This window comes from Hypanus sabinus, chromosome 3 (genome assembly GCF_030144855.1).
Source record: "Hypanus sabinus isolate sHypSab1 chromosome 3, sHypSab1.hap1, whole genome shotgun sequence".
Classification (NCBI taxonomy): domain Eukaryota; kingdom Metazoa; phylum Chordata; class Chondrichthyes; order Myliobatiformes; family Dasyatidae; genus Hypanus; species Hypanus sabinus.
In genome coordinates this window covers 25,213,587-25,227,923 of record NC_082708.1, presented here as the reverse complement: position 1 = coordinate 25,227,923, position 14,337 = coordinate 25,213,587, and the positions used below count along the sequence as shown (strand labels likewise).

The 14,337-nt window shown below is 42.8% G+C and overlaps 1 long non-coding RNA gene across 1 annotated transcript; it reads left to right on the top strand.

Annotated features, from left to right (window-relative positions):
* Positions 1-4,591: 4,591 nt before the first annotated feature.
* On the top strand, positions 4,592-8,895 carry LOC132390724 (uncharacterized). The gene is made up of 3 exons (XR_009510989.1): positions 4,592-4,799; positions 8,336-8,424; positions 8,804-8,895. It is a non-coding gene; the product is annotated as an uncharacterized LOC132390724 (long non-coding RNA).
* The last annotated feature ends 5,442 nt before the right edge of the window (positions 8,896-14,337 follow it).

Here is a 14,337-nt window from a genome sequence, read left to right as displayed (position 1 = left end):
GTCCTCCTAACTAATGAAGTCCCTATCACCGCAGTGTGCCTCTTCTCCCCCTTCCCTTCTGAGTCACGGAGCCAGACGTGACTCCAGAAGTCACTGAATTGACCTAGGCTTTGTTGGTTGCTAACATAAGTGACACATTTTGCTGTTTCGATGTACATGTGATAAATAAACTGGAGTCTTGATGCTTATCAGTGCAGGTGTAATGAAAATCTTTCTTGCTGCAGCATCACAGGCACGTAGCAAGAGATAAGTAGCATTTATAGGAAAAACATAAATTCAGCATAAATTACACACTTTTTTGCAAGAGCACAATTAGAATCCCCCGCCCCCCAAAAAAGAATGTTGATTACAGTGCAAAGTGACCATGGTAGCCATAGAGACACTACACTGAGCGAGTGATTAGTGTGGTGCCATTTTGTTCAAGAAGGGAAGCAGCTGTTCCTGAACCTGGTGGTGTGGGGCTTCAGGCTTCTGTACCTCCTGCCCGATGGCAGCTGCGGGAAGTAGGATGTTGAGTATCTTTGGTGAGGTAGCACCTCATGTATATACTCTCAATGGTAGAGAGGGATATCCATGTGGAATAGGCAGAATTATTCACACAATGGGAGAATCTTGCTGGTCTGGAAATCTGCCACTCCCCCATCTGCTGCTGCTTGGTTAGAGGATGTAATATTTTTTCTGAAATTAGAGAAGATTAAATTCATTTTGAGGGGGTCTGTGAACAAGTTCTTTCTTGTCATATTTTGGGAGTCTCAAGGAATTACCCACTAGCCAGGGGCACTTGATTGTACTTGGGAAGTTGCCTCCCTTTTAACACGCATCTGGTTTACCTCACGGGGTGGTTGATGAATTGTAATACGAGTGCATTTTGGATCATCTGACATGTTGTGGATGTGTGTGGGCCTTCGTCTTGAAGTAGTGTGGGGTATGGCTGTGAAATGTCTGTACTTGTATTTGTGAATTGTTGTATTGTAAATACGTTAGTTGCCATGGTGTGTTCTGGGAGGGCGGGTGAGGGGAGGTTTGTTTAGGGGTAAGATATAAAAGCAAAATGGAGGAAAATGTAATCCATTATGTATTCTGTATTGTGTCATCCCTTCAATAAAAGTATATTAAAAAAAAAGAGAATTGATTATACTCTGCCGCTTCTTACATTCCTGTGCCACGCCAGACCAGTCAGCATATTTCGACACAACATCTGTAGAATCACAGATTTTTCAATATTAAGTTAATCAAGAGTTAATTCTGGAAAGAAGCCTTGAAATATAAGATCAGCAATAAGCTTGTTGAATGGCAGGGCAGCATTAGAGGCCAAGGGGCCTACTACTTCTTCGATTTCTTACATTCTTATGGGAAGGAATTTCAGAATTGGGTTAATTATTAATGAAATAAATAGTGAAGTTTGTTGTTTTGCAGCAGCAGTACAGATTATAATTTTTATGGCGATAACTTGCAATAAGTAATATATAAAAATAAACAAGTAGTGCAAAAAGTGAAGTAATATTCATGGTCCATTCAGAAATCTGAGGTCAGTGAGGAAGAAACTTGAGGCTTTAGCTGTTCGAGGCAACAGACCAAGAAATCAAAGAAAAGGAAAGGTCAAGGTTAAGTTTTCCTTTTCTTTCCTGCTTTACATCTGCTCAGCTAGGACAGTAGAGATGCCAAGCAGGATAGCTGAATGCTCCTTTTGCGGGATATGGGAAGGCAGGAAAACTTCCAGTGTCCCTGACGACTACAACTGCGAGAAGTGCATCCAACTGCAGCTTCTAACAATCCACGTTAAGGAGTCGGAGCTGGAACTGGATGAACTCTGGATCATTCAGGACGCTGAGGGGGTGATAGATAGGACATATAGAGAGGTTGTTACACCCATGGTGCAGGACACAGGAAACGGTAACAGGAAGGGGAAAGGGGTTAGGGAGCCAGTGCAGTGTACCCCTGTGGCCAGCCCCCTCAGCACCAGGTAAATCACTTCGGATACTGTTGGCAGGGTTGACCTAATGGAGGAAAGTCACAGTGATCGAGTCTCTGGCAATGAGTCTGGCTCTGTGACTCAGAAGGGAAGGGGGAGAAGAGGCACGCTGTGGTGATAGGGAATTCATTAGTTAGGAGGACAGACAATTGAACTGAATTGACTTTATTACTTACATCCTTCATATACTTGAGGAGTAAAAAAGCTTACATTATATCTCCATCTAAATGTGCAATTTAAAGTAATTTGTAATATATATAGTATATACAACAGGACAGTCAATATAGCATAGAACAATTGTATCAGCGTGAATTAATCAGCCTTATGGCCTGATGGAAGGAGTTGTCCCAGAACCTGTTGGTCCTGGCTTTTATGCTGCAGTACCATTTCCCAGATGGTAGTAGCTGGAACAGTTTTGTGGGTGGAGTGACTGGGGTCCCCAATGATCCTACGGGCCTTTTATTAACACCAGTCTCTGTAAATATTGGGAAGTTCACATCTATAGATGCACTGGGCTGTCCGCACCACTCTCTGCAGAGTCCTGTGATTGAGGGAAGTACAGTTCCCATACCAGGCAGTGATGCAGCCTGTCAGGATGCTCTGAGTTGTGCCCCTGTAGAAAGTACTTAGGATTTGGTGGCCCATACCAAACTTCTTCAACCGTCTGAGGTGAAAGAGGCACTGTTGTGCTTTTTTCACCACATAGCTGGTATGTACAGACCATGTGAGATCCTCAGTGATGTTTATGCTGAGGAACTTAAAGCTGTTCACCCTCTCAACCCCAGATCCACTGATGTCAATCGGGAGTGGCCTGTCTCCATTCCTCCTGTAGTCCACAACCAGCTCCTTTGTTTTTGTGACATTGAGGGAGAGGTTGTTTTCTTGACACCGCTGAGTCAGGGTGATGACATCCTCTCTGTAGGCTGTCTCATAATTATTTGAGATTAGGCCAATCAGTGTAGAGTCGTCAGCAAATTTAATTAGCAGATTGGAGCTGTGGGTGACGACACAGTCATGGGTATTCAGAGAGTAAAGGAGGGGGCTTAGTACACAGCCCTGAGGGGCACCAGTGTTGAGGATGGGGCAGAGGTGGAGATCTAAGAGGAAGTCCAGGATCCAGTTACACAAGGCAGGGTGAAGGCCGAGGTCTCTGAGCTTCTTGTCGAGCCTGGAGGGAAAAATAGTGTTGAATGCTGAACCGTAGTCCAAGAACAGCATTCTCACATAAGAGGTCCTGTGGGCAAGAATGAGATTCCGGGATGGTATGTTGCTTCTCGGGTGTCAGGGTCTGGGATATCTCAGATTGAGTCCTCAGTGTTCTTAACTGGCAGGGTGAACAGCAAGAAGTCATAGTCCACGTAGGGTAGGATGAATGACAAGGTTCTGAATAGGGCGTTCAGGGAGCTGGGTGCTAAATTAAAGGGCAGGACCCCTAGGATTGTGATCTCAGGATTGCTACCCAGGCCACATGCTAGTGAGACCAGAACTATGTGGCTAAGTAGCTGGTGTAGGAGGGAGGGCATAAGATTTTTGGATCATTGGGCTCTCTTCCAGGGAAGGTGGGACCTGTACAGAAGGCACGGTTTGCACGTGAACTGGAGATGGACTAATATCCCAGCGGGAAGGTTTGCTAATGCTGCACAGTGGTGGTTAATCTAGAGTTGGAAGGGGATGGGAACCAGAGTGCCAGAACAGTTAGTGGGGAGGTTGTGGAGGTAGATATTGGTAAGACCTCAGACAAAGTCAGGAATCAAAAGGTTGAACATGGTGCGACTAATGTCCTGAGCTGCCTATGTATATTTCAATCCAAGAAGTATCGTAGGAAAGGTGGATGATTGAGCTGAAGATGAGGTAGCTGGTTCACAAACAGAGGGCATTGTGTAGTGAAGATAGGCTGTTGGCAGGGAAAAATTGGAGTAGCAAATGAGTAGCAGCATAATAATTAAAAAGGGTGAACACAGGACTGAAGGTGTTAAATTTGAATGCTTGTTATACACAGAATAAGGTTGACAAATTTGTAGCACATTTGCAGATTGGTATGTATGATGTTGTAGGCATTACAGAATCATGGCTGAAAGATTATAGCTGGGAGCTTAATGAACGAGGAACACATTGCCCTGGAAGGTTAGACTTGAAGGCAGAGGAGGTGGCGTTGTTCTGCAGGTAAAAAAATGAAATGAAATCATTAGGAAGTGGTGACGTAGGTCAGAAGGTATTGAATCATGGTGGATAGAGCTAAGGAACTGCAAGGGTAAAAAGACCCTGATGGGAATTGTATACAGACCCCCAAACAGTAATAAGGATGTGGTCTACAAATAATAACAGGAGACAGAAAATTAATACAATGGGAATAGAGCTTAGGAGACAATGGCACCTAATGGTGAACTCCTTTGCTTGCATCTTCAGAAACAGCTCTATTTTTATCTTCAATATCCTTATTTTTCCCGTTCAGGGTTCTTTTGGAGACCCTGACCTGGAGTTTCTTGCTGACTACGGTTCTTTGTGGGAATGGGACCCATTCTCGGGGTTTCACAACTGGCTGTTATCTGGCACGCCAAGGGCTCAGCCAAAGAGCTCAGCTCGCTTTCAGAGCACTCTGGAGACGGGTGGATGGAAAGTCAGCGTCTGGGTAGATCGGTATGTCATGCGAGGTGGAAGATCTAAAGCTGTGTGCCTGGGGACCCGAGATCTTTGGGCACAGAGCTCGGAAAAAGCGATGCAATGGATTTTTAGCATTGTAAACCAACGAGTTGTTTGTTACGTCTCCCCTCTTGCTGTGAAACAGAGACACCTCCTTCTCCCTTATTAGGGTGAGAGAGAGCCTGAGGTATGTTGAATACCGGGTGAACACATAGTCTTTGGAGCACTGCAAGTCTGTCTTTGCTGTTGCTTCGCTACCCGCTTGAGTGCTTGGTAGCGGGTGCTGATATTTTTTTTGCTGGTGGGGGGAGAGGGACTTTTACTTGCTGTTGCTCACCTGCGGGAGGGAGGGGAGATGGGCAGGTACTTTGGGGTTCTAACATATACCTGTCGTTCATTCTTTGGGGCGCTTCTCTGTTTTCGTGGGTGGTAGCAAAGAAAAAGCATTTTGTAGAAACACAGAAAAAACTACAGCACAATATAGGTTCTTTGGCCCACAATGCTGTGCCGAACATGTACTTATTTTAGAAATTACCAAGGGTTGCCCATAGCCCTCTATCTTTCTAAGGTCCATGTGCCTATCCAGGAGTCTTAAAAGACCCTATTGTTTCCGCCTCCACCACCATCGCCGGCAGCCCACTCCATGCAATCACAACTCTCTATATAAAAAACCTACCCCTGACATCTCCCCTGTACCTGCTTCCAAGCACCTTAAAACTGTGCCCTCTTGTGACAGACATTTCAGCCCTGGGAAAAAGCCTCTGACTATCCACACGGTTGATGCCTCTCATCATCTTATACACATCTTATACTTCAGGATGTATATTGTATACATTTCTCAGACATTAAAAGTATCTTTGAAACCTTTGAAATGTATGCCAAATGGGTTAATGTTACAATAGTCATGGGAGATTTCAATATGCAGGTAATTTGGGAACATTAGGTTGGTGCTAGATTCCAAGAGGAGAAATTTGTAGAGTGCCTACAAAATGTTTTTTTAGAGCAGCTCATGGTTGAGCTCATCAGGGGATTGGGTATTCTGGATTGGGTGTTGTGCAATGAACCAGAATTGATCAGAGAGATCAAGGCAAAAGAACTCTTAGGGGAAGTGATCATAATATGGTCGAATTCACCCTGAAATTTGAAAAGGAGAAACTAAAGTCAGATGTATCAGTATTACAGTGGAGTAAAGGGAATTACAGAGGCTTGAGAGAGGAGTTGGCTAGAATTGATTAGAAAAGAAACACTGAGAGGGACAATGGTAGAGCAGTAATTGATGCACCATCAATAACTCTCGGAGATGGGAGGTGAACGATAGGCTTTTATTAGCTGCAAGAGACCACGATTAGCAGCAAGAGACCACCACATAACATCCTGAAGACTGAGGGAGGAGCAGTGCCTCCAATCGCCTTTATACAGGGGTCTGTGGGAGGAGCCACAGGAGCAGTCAGCAGGGGGGGGGGGTGTCCAGACAGGTATATGTTCACCACAGTTATGGAATTTCTAGAGGAAGAAATATTCTAATGGCAAGATGACACAACCGCGGCTAACAGGAGAAGTCAAAGCCAATGTAAAAGCCAAAGAGAGAGCATATAATAGAACAAAAAATTAGTGAGAAGCTAGAGGATTGGGAAGTTTTTAAAAACCAACAGATGGCAACTAAAATTTAAGAAGGTAAAGATGGAATATGAAAGTAAGCTAGCCAATAATATTAAAGAGGATACCAAAAGTTTCTTCAGATACATAAACTGTAAAAGAGAGGCAAGAGTGGATATTGGACTGCTGGATAATGATGCTGGTGAGGCAGTAATGGGGGACAAGGAACTGGTGGACGAACTGAATAAGAATTTTGTATCAGTTTTCACTGTGGAAGGCATTAGCAGTATGGTGGAATTTCCAGGTGTTAGGGGTCATGATGTGTGTGAAGTTACCATTACTAGAGAGAAGGTTCTTGGGAAACTGGAAGGTCTGAAGGTGGGTAAGTCACCTTGACCAGGTGGTCTACACCCCAGGGTTCTGAAGGAGGTGGCAGAAGAGGTTGCGGAGCCATTAGTAATGATCTTACAAGAATCACTAGATTGTGGTATGGTTCCAGAAGACTGGAAAATTGCAAATGTTATTCCACTCTTCAAGAAGAGAGAAAGGCAGAGGAAAGGAAACTATAGGCCAGTTAGTCTGATCTCAGTGGCTGGGAAGATGGAGTTGATGATTAAGGGTGAGATTTCAGTGTATTTGGAGGCACATGATAAAATAAGCCATGGTCGGTCAGCATGGTTTCCTCAAGGGAAAATCTTGCCTGACAGATCTGTTGGAATTCCTTGAAGAAATAACAAGCAGGATAAACAAAGGAGAATTGGTTAATATTGTGTACTTAGATTGTCAGAAGGCCTTTGGCAAATTGCCATACATGAGGCCACTTACAAGCTATAAGCCCATGGTATTACAGGAAAGATTCTAGCATGGATTGGCAGGAGGCAAAGAGTGGTTGGCTGCTGGTGATGAGAGATGTTCCACAGAGGTCTGTGTTGGGATATATTCTTTTCACGTTATATGTCAATGATTTGGATGATGGATTTGTTGCAGATGATATGAAGATATATGGAGGGGCAGGTAATTTTGAGGATGTAGAGAGGCTACAGAAGGACAAGAAATGGCAGAAGGAATACAGTGTCAGGAAGAATATGGTGATGCACTTTGGTAGAAGAAATGAAAGGGCTGACTATTTCTATCTGGAGAGAAAATGGAAAAAACTGAGGCACAAAGGGACTTGGGAGTCCTTGTGCACGATTCCCTAAAGGTTAATTTGCAGATCGAGTCTGTGGCAAGGAAGACAATTGCAATGTGAACATTCATTTCATAAAGACTAGAATATAAAAGCAAGGAAGTAATGTTGAGACTTTATAAAGCACTGGTGATGCTTCATGGCCTATTGAGAGCAGTTTTGGAACCCTTATCTTAGAAAGGATCTGTTGAAAGTGCAGAGGGTTCAAAGAAGGTATGAATGGCTTGTCATATGAAGAGCTCTTGATGGCTCTGGGCCTGTATTCACTGAAAATCAGAAGGATGAGGGAAGCCCTTGATAGAGTGGATGTGGAGAGTATGTTTCTTATGGTGGAAGAGTCTTAGACCAGAGGACATAGCCTCAGAATAGATGGATGTCCTTTTAGAACAGAGATGAGTAGGAATTTCTTTAGCCAGAGAATGGCGAATCTGTGGAAATTGTTGCCACAGGCTGTGGATGCGAAGTCTTTATGTATATTGAAGGCAGAGTTTGACTGGGCAGGGCATGAAGGGATTTGGGGAGAAGGAAGGAGATAGAGGCTGAGAGCAAAATTGGATCAGACATAACAAAATGGTGGCGTAGATTTGACAGGCCAAATGGCCTAATTTTGCTCCTACTGTATGGTCTTATGGTAAACTGTTTCTAAAACATTGAGTGAATGTCTTCACGCTCTTGTACTTCCTGATGGTAGCAATGAGAAGAGAGCTTGTTCTGGAACATTATTCACTGCTGTGCTAATGTACTGTGCAACACTGTTAGCATAAGGTAAGTATTGGACAAAGGTACAATGACTTGCTGAGGAATATTAAAGTGCAAATCAAGCAAGAGCATACTTTCAGGAAGGAGAACAAAATGAATTAACAGTCACTATCAATAGCTGATTTCTGGCTTCTTCTGCTTTAAAGTGCTTATTCTGACATATTTCCCTTCTTCCATTCCAGTCCTGATGAAGGGTCTTGGCCCAAAACACTGACTGCTTACTCCTTTGCAGAGATGCTGCCTGACCTGCTGAGTCCTTCCAGCATTTTGTGTGAGTTACTCTGGATTTCCAGCATCTGCCGAATCTCTTGTGACTGGCCAATTTAGCTTTGCAAGACTTGTGTTTTGTGTTTAATCACCCTAGGACTTAAATGAAATTGTTGTACGTACATAGCAATGGCACATTAAACTAGCAATCTTAAACTCTGTAATTAATACCATAAATACTCTATTAATAACACATACTTGTTAATAACTGCCAATGAATACTCTGTTCCAGAATGTGAGCATATAGAACTGTAGTTAGAGCAAATACCCTGTAACTCAGGCATACTATTCAAAGCTTCCATGTGATTTCTGTAATGGGTGTGGTGAACTATGTGCCTGTCGGGACACGCCCCTGCTGACTGCTCCTGTGGCTCCTCCCACAGGCCCCTGTATAAAGGAGACCTGCGGCCTGAAGATCGGCCTCAGTCTCCAGGACCTTGTATGATAGACACTCACTCCTGGTTCCTTCTTCCAGTCAATAAAAGCCGATATCTCGCCTTACGTCTCAGTGTGAGTTATTGATGGTGCATCAATGGGGCAACCTCAACTGCATGAAAAACTTTAAGTGTAGCCTAACCATAGTTTTATAAGGTCACAACAAGGCTTTCCTGCTTTTAAACTCAATGCATCAATCAATGAATGCAAGTATGCTGTATGTTTCCTTTACCACCCTATCTACCAGTTGTTGTCACTTTCAGGAAGCTGTGGAGTTGTACCTCAAGATCTATCTATACATGACTTTTCCCATACATTGCATACAGCTGTTTATATGAGGTAAGTATTTTGATCTAACCTTTCCAATGTTGGATCCAAAACTTTGATGCTCGAAATCTATGACAAAAACGCCGAACATTGGAGACACTTGGCAGGTCTGGCAGCATCAATGGGGAAGGAAGCAGAGACAATGCTTCCAATGAAGGGCCCTTGTCCCAAAGGATTAATACCGTTTCTCTCCTCACAGATAGTCCTTGACATACCGACTGTTTACAGCATTTTCTCTCTTTTTGTGATTAAGAACGAAATTTATTTTTCTGGGGTGAACTCTAGAAGCATTTAGAATTATCAAACTTAAAAATAATATTCAGAAGTCCAGGCAGCATCAGTGGGGTAGGAGAAAAACTTCAGGTTTTAGATTGATGACCTTTCATGACAACGAAGGAACTTTTTTCTTCGACTGTCATTTATCTTCTTCTATAATTCAATCTTTCTTTTCCCCTTCTTTATTTCTCTATCTGTTTCTAGTTTAACTTCAAATTCACCAATTTGAATTTGCTTTCATTCTTCCTCCTATCTCCGTTAATTTCTTCTTAAATGTAATGTTCTGGAAATCAATAGTTCATCCTGTCATTCACCGTACTTCCCAATTACCTGACATAAAACAGTAGAGAGTGCTACTCTACATCTCAGGAAGCTGCTGAAATTAGGGTGACATTTAACTTGATTTAGCATCATTAGAAGAGGGAAAAACTAGAAATGAATTAAGTTTTAAGTCACAGAGAAAGGAAACAGGATAGAAAAGCGAAAATCAGTGGTAGGATGGAAACCAAGAGAGAATGAAGTTTCGAGCGGTTGAATTTCCATCAGCACAGGTGCGTCACAGGGCTATGTGCTTAGCTCCTTCCTCTATTAGCTTTACACTTATGACTGTTTGCTCAAGAGAGAGGCAGAAATATCAAAAGATGAATAAAATCTGGCCGATCTGGAACTGAGAGATACAAAAACATGAAACGCATGACAGCACGACCGGAAGATTGTAATGTGTCAGTCTAGAAGGCGAGGTTCTGCTCCTCCAGTTTGTGTTGAGCTTTGTTGGAACAAGGTAACTGACAGGTTTAACATTTGAAAGGCATGGAACATTGACGTGACTGGTGGCTTGAAGTTCTGCGTCACCCTGGTCTATACTTGACTCTTCATCGGACAAGACAGCATTTTGACTGAAGCTTGTTAAAGTGCAAAGGAGTCATTGCTTCTTCTGGAAGAAGTGAATGGACAATTGGCAAGGCAGCTGGTGAGGCAGGAGGAGTTGCATCTCCTTTGGAAGGTGCTGAGAGAAGGGGACTGGATGTTGGTGGAGATGGAAGAAGGGCCAGAGGGTCTTTGAAAGGGGTTATGGCTGAGAATGAATTGGGGGTGGATATCCTCACACCATTTAAGAAGAACTTAGATGTACATTTGAAGTACTGTGGCACAGAAGGCTACAGGGCATATGATGAAAATAAATGGGTATTATTATTCACATTGCTGTCGCTGTAGATATTTTCTGTTACCTGTTTACTAATGATAAAGATAAAGATTAGCTTTATTTGTTACATGTACATCAAAACATTCAAACATTGAGTGAAATGCATCTTGTCAAATCAAATCAAGTGATGTCACATTTCCAGCACCAACATAGCATGGTGACAACTCACTAACCATAACCCATACATCTTTATTTGAAGACAGAGGGATAATTTATACACATGGTATTGATGAGTTAGCATTGAAAGCACTTGTTTTAGAAGAAGCAACACTACTATTTCAAGTTCAGCTTTATTATCATTCAACCATACACATATACATAGCTAAATGAAACATTGTTCCTCTGATGCTAAGGTGTAGTAGTCACATGCAACACATAGAGTGACAGCTTAGCCAGAGGGTGGTGAATCTGTGGAATTCATTGTCACAGACAACTGTAGTGGTCAAGTCATTGGTATATTTAAAACAGAGGTTGATAGATTCTTGATTAGTAAGGGAGTCAAGGGTATTGGGAGAAGGCAGGAGAATGGGGTTAAGTGGGATAGTAAATCAGCAATGATGAAATGGTAGAACATGGTCGATGGGCCGAATGGCACAATTCTGCTCCTATGTTTTATGGTCTTATGGAAACCCAAGTACTCACAGAGACACTTGGAGAGACCGCACTGGAAGTGAGGAGTAAACCCAAATTTTTGAGACAGCAGCTCTACGGAACCAACCTATCACCTTCATGAAGTGACTTGAGGGGTGATTTTCTGCATTAAAGGGGCACTATAAACGGAATGTGTTTTTGTTGGCAGTTTAAGCCTGTGAGCTCCGTAAAACTACTTACGTAAGTGAGCCTCCAAATAAGCTGAGGAATGCTATTGCAAGAACATTTACAATACTTATTTCAAATTTCCTCTTTAAATGGGTCAGGTTGGCCACTAAAATAACTGAGAGAGGAATATGAGGCAAACACATTAAGCCTTGACATGATTAAATCATCTACTGTATGTTCATTTCCAGGTTTGTATTTGCGATGAAACAATCATTAATCATTTCAAACATTACTGATTAAATACAAGGTCAGCTGCCTAAACTTCTGTTGTGTGGCAGACGTTTACATGTGTCACTTTTCTTCTGTTACTTTGATGGATCTGTCAAGCCTTTATATACTGCCTTTCATAAGTTCAGTGATTTAGTGTGCCAAGATTGGAGGCTCACCACTTCTAGCGGCATTTTGAACACTTCTCGTGTTGCCTTCTTGACAGATGCGGGTCAGATACATACTCTCCTCAGTGACTGGCCACTGGAAATACAAACTGTAGATAGCAGGGCAATTAAAGCAGGTCAGATGCTGAGAAGCCTGCAGTGAGCGATCCATCTCCTGATATGCTAAGGCTTTCTACGATCTACAGGACACGGTTTGAGCCCTTGGTGCCTGGATGTTTGCAAAGCCAACAGCTTCCAAGTAGCTCTGTGCTATCCAGAACAAAGGAGATACTGTTTGTTCGGCACCACTCAAAGCATTTACTCTCTCCAGTGTGGTAGAGCCATATACGGCACAGAAACAGGTCCTTTGGCCTAATTCATCCAAGCAACCATTTTGCCCCTGTTGAGTTTGTCCCATTTACCTGCATTTGACCCATATTTGACCTTTCCTATCCACCTACCCGATAAAGTGCATTTTTGGTGTTGTAACTGTATCTACCACTTCCTCTAGCAGCTTCCCACCTGCTCACCACCCTCTGTGTGAAAAAGATTGTTCCTCAGATTCCCCCTCACTTTAAACTTGCTCCACTTAGTTTTGGACTCTACTACCCCAAGGAAAGACCCTTATGATTTTATAAACCTCTGTAAGGTTAGCCCTCAGCCTCCTACACTCCAGGCAAAAGCAGTCCCTGCCTATCCATACTCTTCTTGTATCGAAAGGAATCCCCATCAATCTCTTTTGCACCCTCTCTGGTTTAATGGCATCGTTCTGAAGCAGTGCAATCAGAACTGTATGGGGTACTCCACATGTGGCCTTATCAATGTCCTGTGCAATTGTAGGTAACATCCCAGCTACAAAAAGTAGTGGATACAGCCCAGTCCTTCACAAGTAAAGCCCTCTCCACCATTGAGCACGTTTATAAGGAGCAATATCGCAGGAAAACATCATCCATCATCAAGGACACCCACCATCCAGTCCAGGCTCTCTTCTTGCTGCTGCCATCAGGAAGGAAGTACAAGAGCCTCAAGTCCCACACCATCAGGTTCAGGAACAGTTATTACCCCTCAACTATAAGGCTCTTGAACTGGAGGGGATAACTTTACTCACCCCAACACTGAATTGATTCCATAATCTATGGACTCACTCTTAAGGACTCCAGAATCAATGTTTTGGATACGTATTTATTGCTTATTTATATTATTGTATTTGCACAATTTGTTGTGTTTTGCACATCAGCTATTTGTCCATCTTTATCATGCGTGGTTTTTCATTGATTCTATTGCGTTTCTTTGTGTTTTCTGTGAATGCCCGCAAGAAAATGAATCTCAGGGTGATTCATTCTCAGGGTGTACATATGGTGACACACATGTACTTTTGATAATAAATTTACTTTGAGCTGAACTCAATACTTGATGAAGGCAGACGTATCGAATACCTTCTTCACCACTCTGTTTAACTGTATTGCCACTATCAAGGGACTATCTACTCGAACACCTGGGTCTTCTTGTGTCTACAACAACCCCGAGAGTCCTAACATTTATTTATGCTGCATTTTGGCTGCAAGGTGCACAATCCACAAAATGAACTGCAGTTAGCCACCCAGAATACCCTGAAAGCACCATCAAAAAGAAAGCTCATGGCATGTTGGCTTTCATAACAAGGGGAGTTGAGTATAGGAGCAAAGAAGTCCTTCTGCAGTTGTACAGGGCCCTGGTGAGACCACACCTGGAGTATTGTGTTCAGTTTTGGTCTCCAAATTTGAGGAAGGACATTCTTGCTATTGAGGGAGTGTAGCGTAGGTTCATGAGGTTAATGCCCAGGATAGCAGGACTGTCACAGGTTGAAAGATTGGAGCGACTGGGCTTGTATACACTGGAATTTAGAAGGATGAGAGGGGATCTGATTGAAACATATAAGATTATTAAGGGATTGGACACACTGGAGGCAGGAAGCATGTTTCCGTTGATAGGTGAGTCCAGAACCAAAGGCCACAGTTTAAGAATAAGGGTAGGCCATTTAGAACAGAGTTGAGGAAAAACTTTTTCACCCAGAGAGTAGTGGATCTATGGAATGCTATGCCTCAGAAGGTAGTGGAGGCCAATTCTCTGGATGCTTTCAAGAAAGAGTTAGATAGAGCTCTTAAAGATAGCGGAGTCAAGGGATATGGAGAGAAGGCAGGAACGGGGTACTGATTGTGGATGATCAGCCATGATCACGTTGAATGGCAATGCTGGCTTGAAGGGCCGAATGGCTTACTCCTGCACCTATTGTCTATTGTTTATTGCCTGTAAAACCTGTGCCCTATACTACCAGAAATGACTAGAACAATAAATGTATGAGAACACCACTGTCTGTGGTGTCCCTCAAATCCCACACCATCCTGACCTGGAAATACACAGTTCAATAGTTTAATTTAATATCAGAGAGGTGTATAAAATATACATCTTGAAGTTCTTGTTTTTCGTAGACATCTACAAAAAC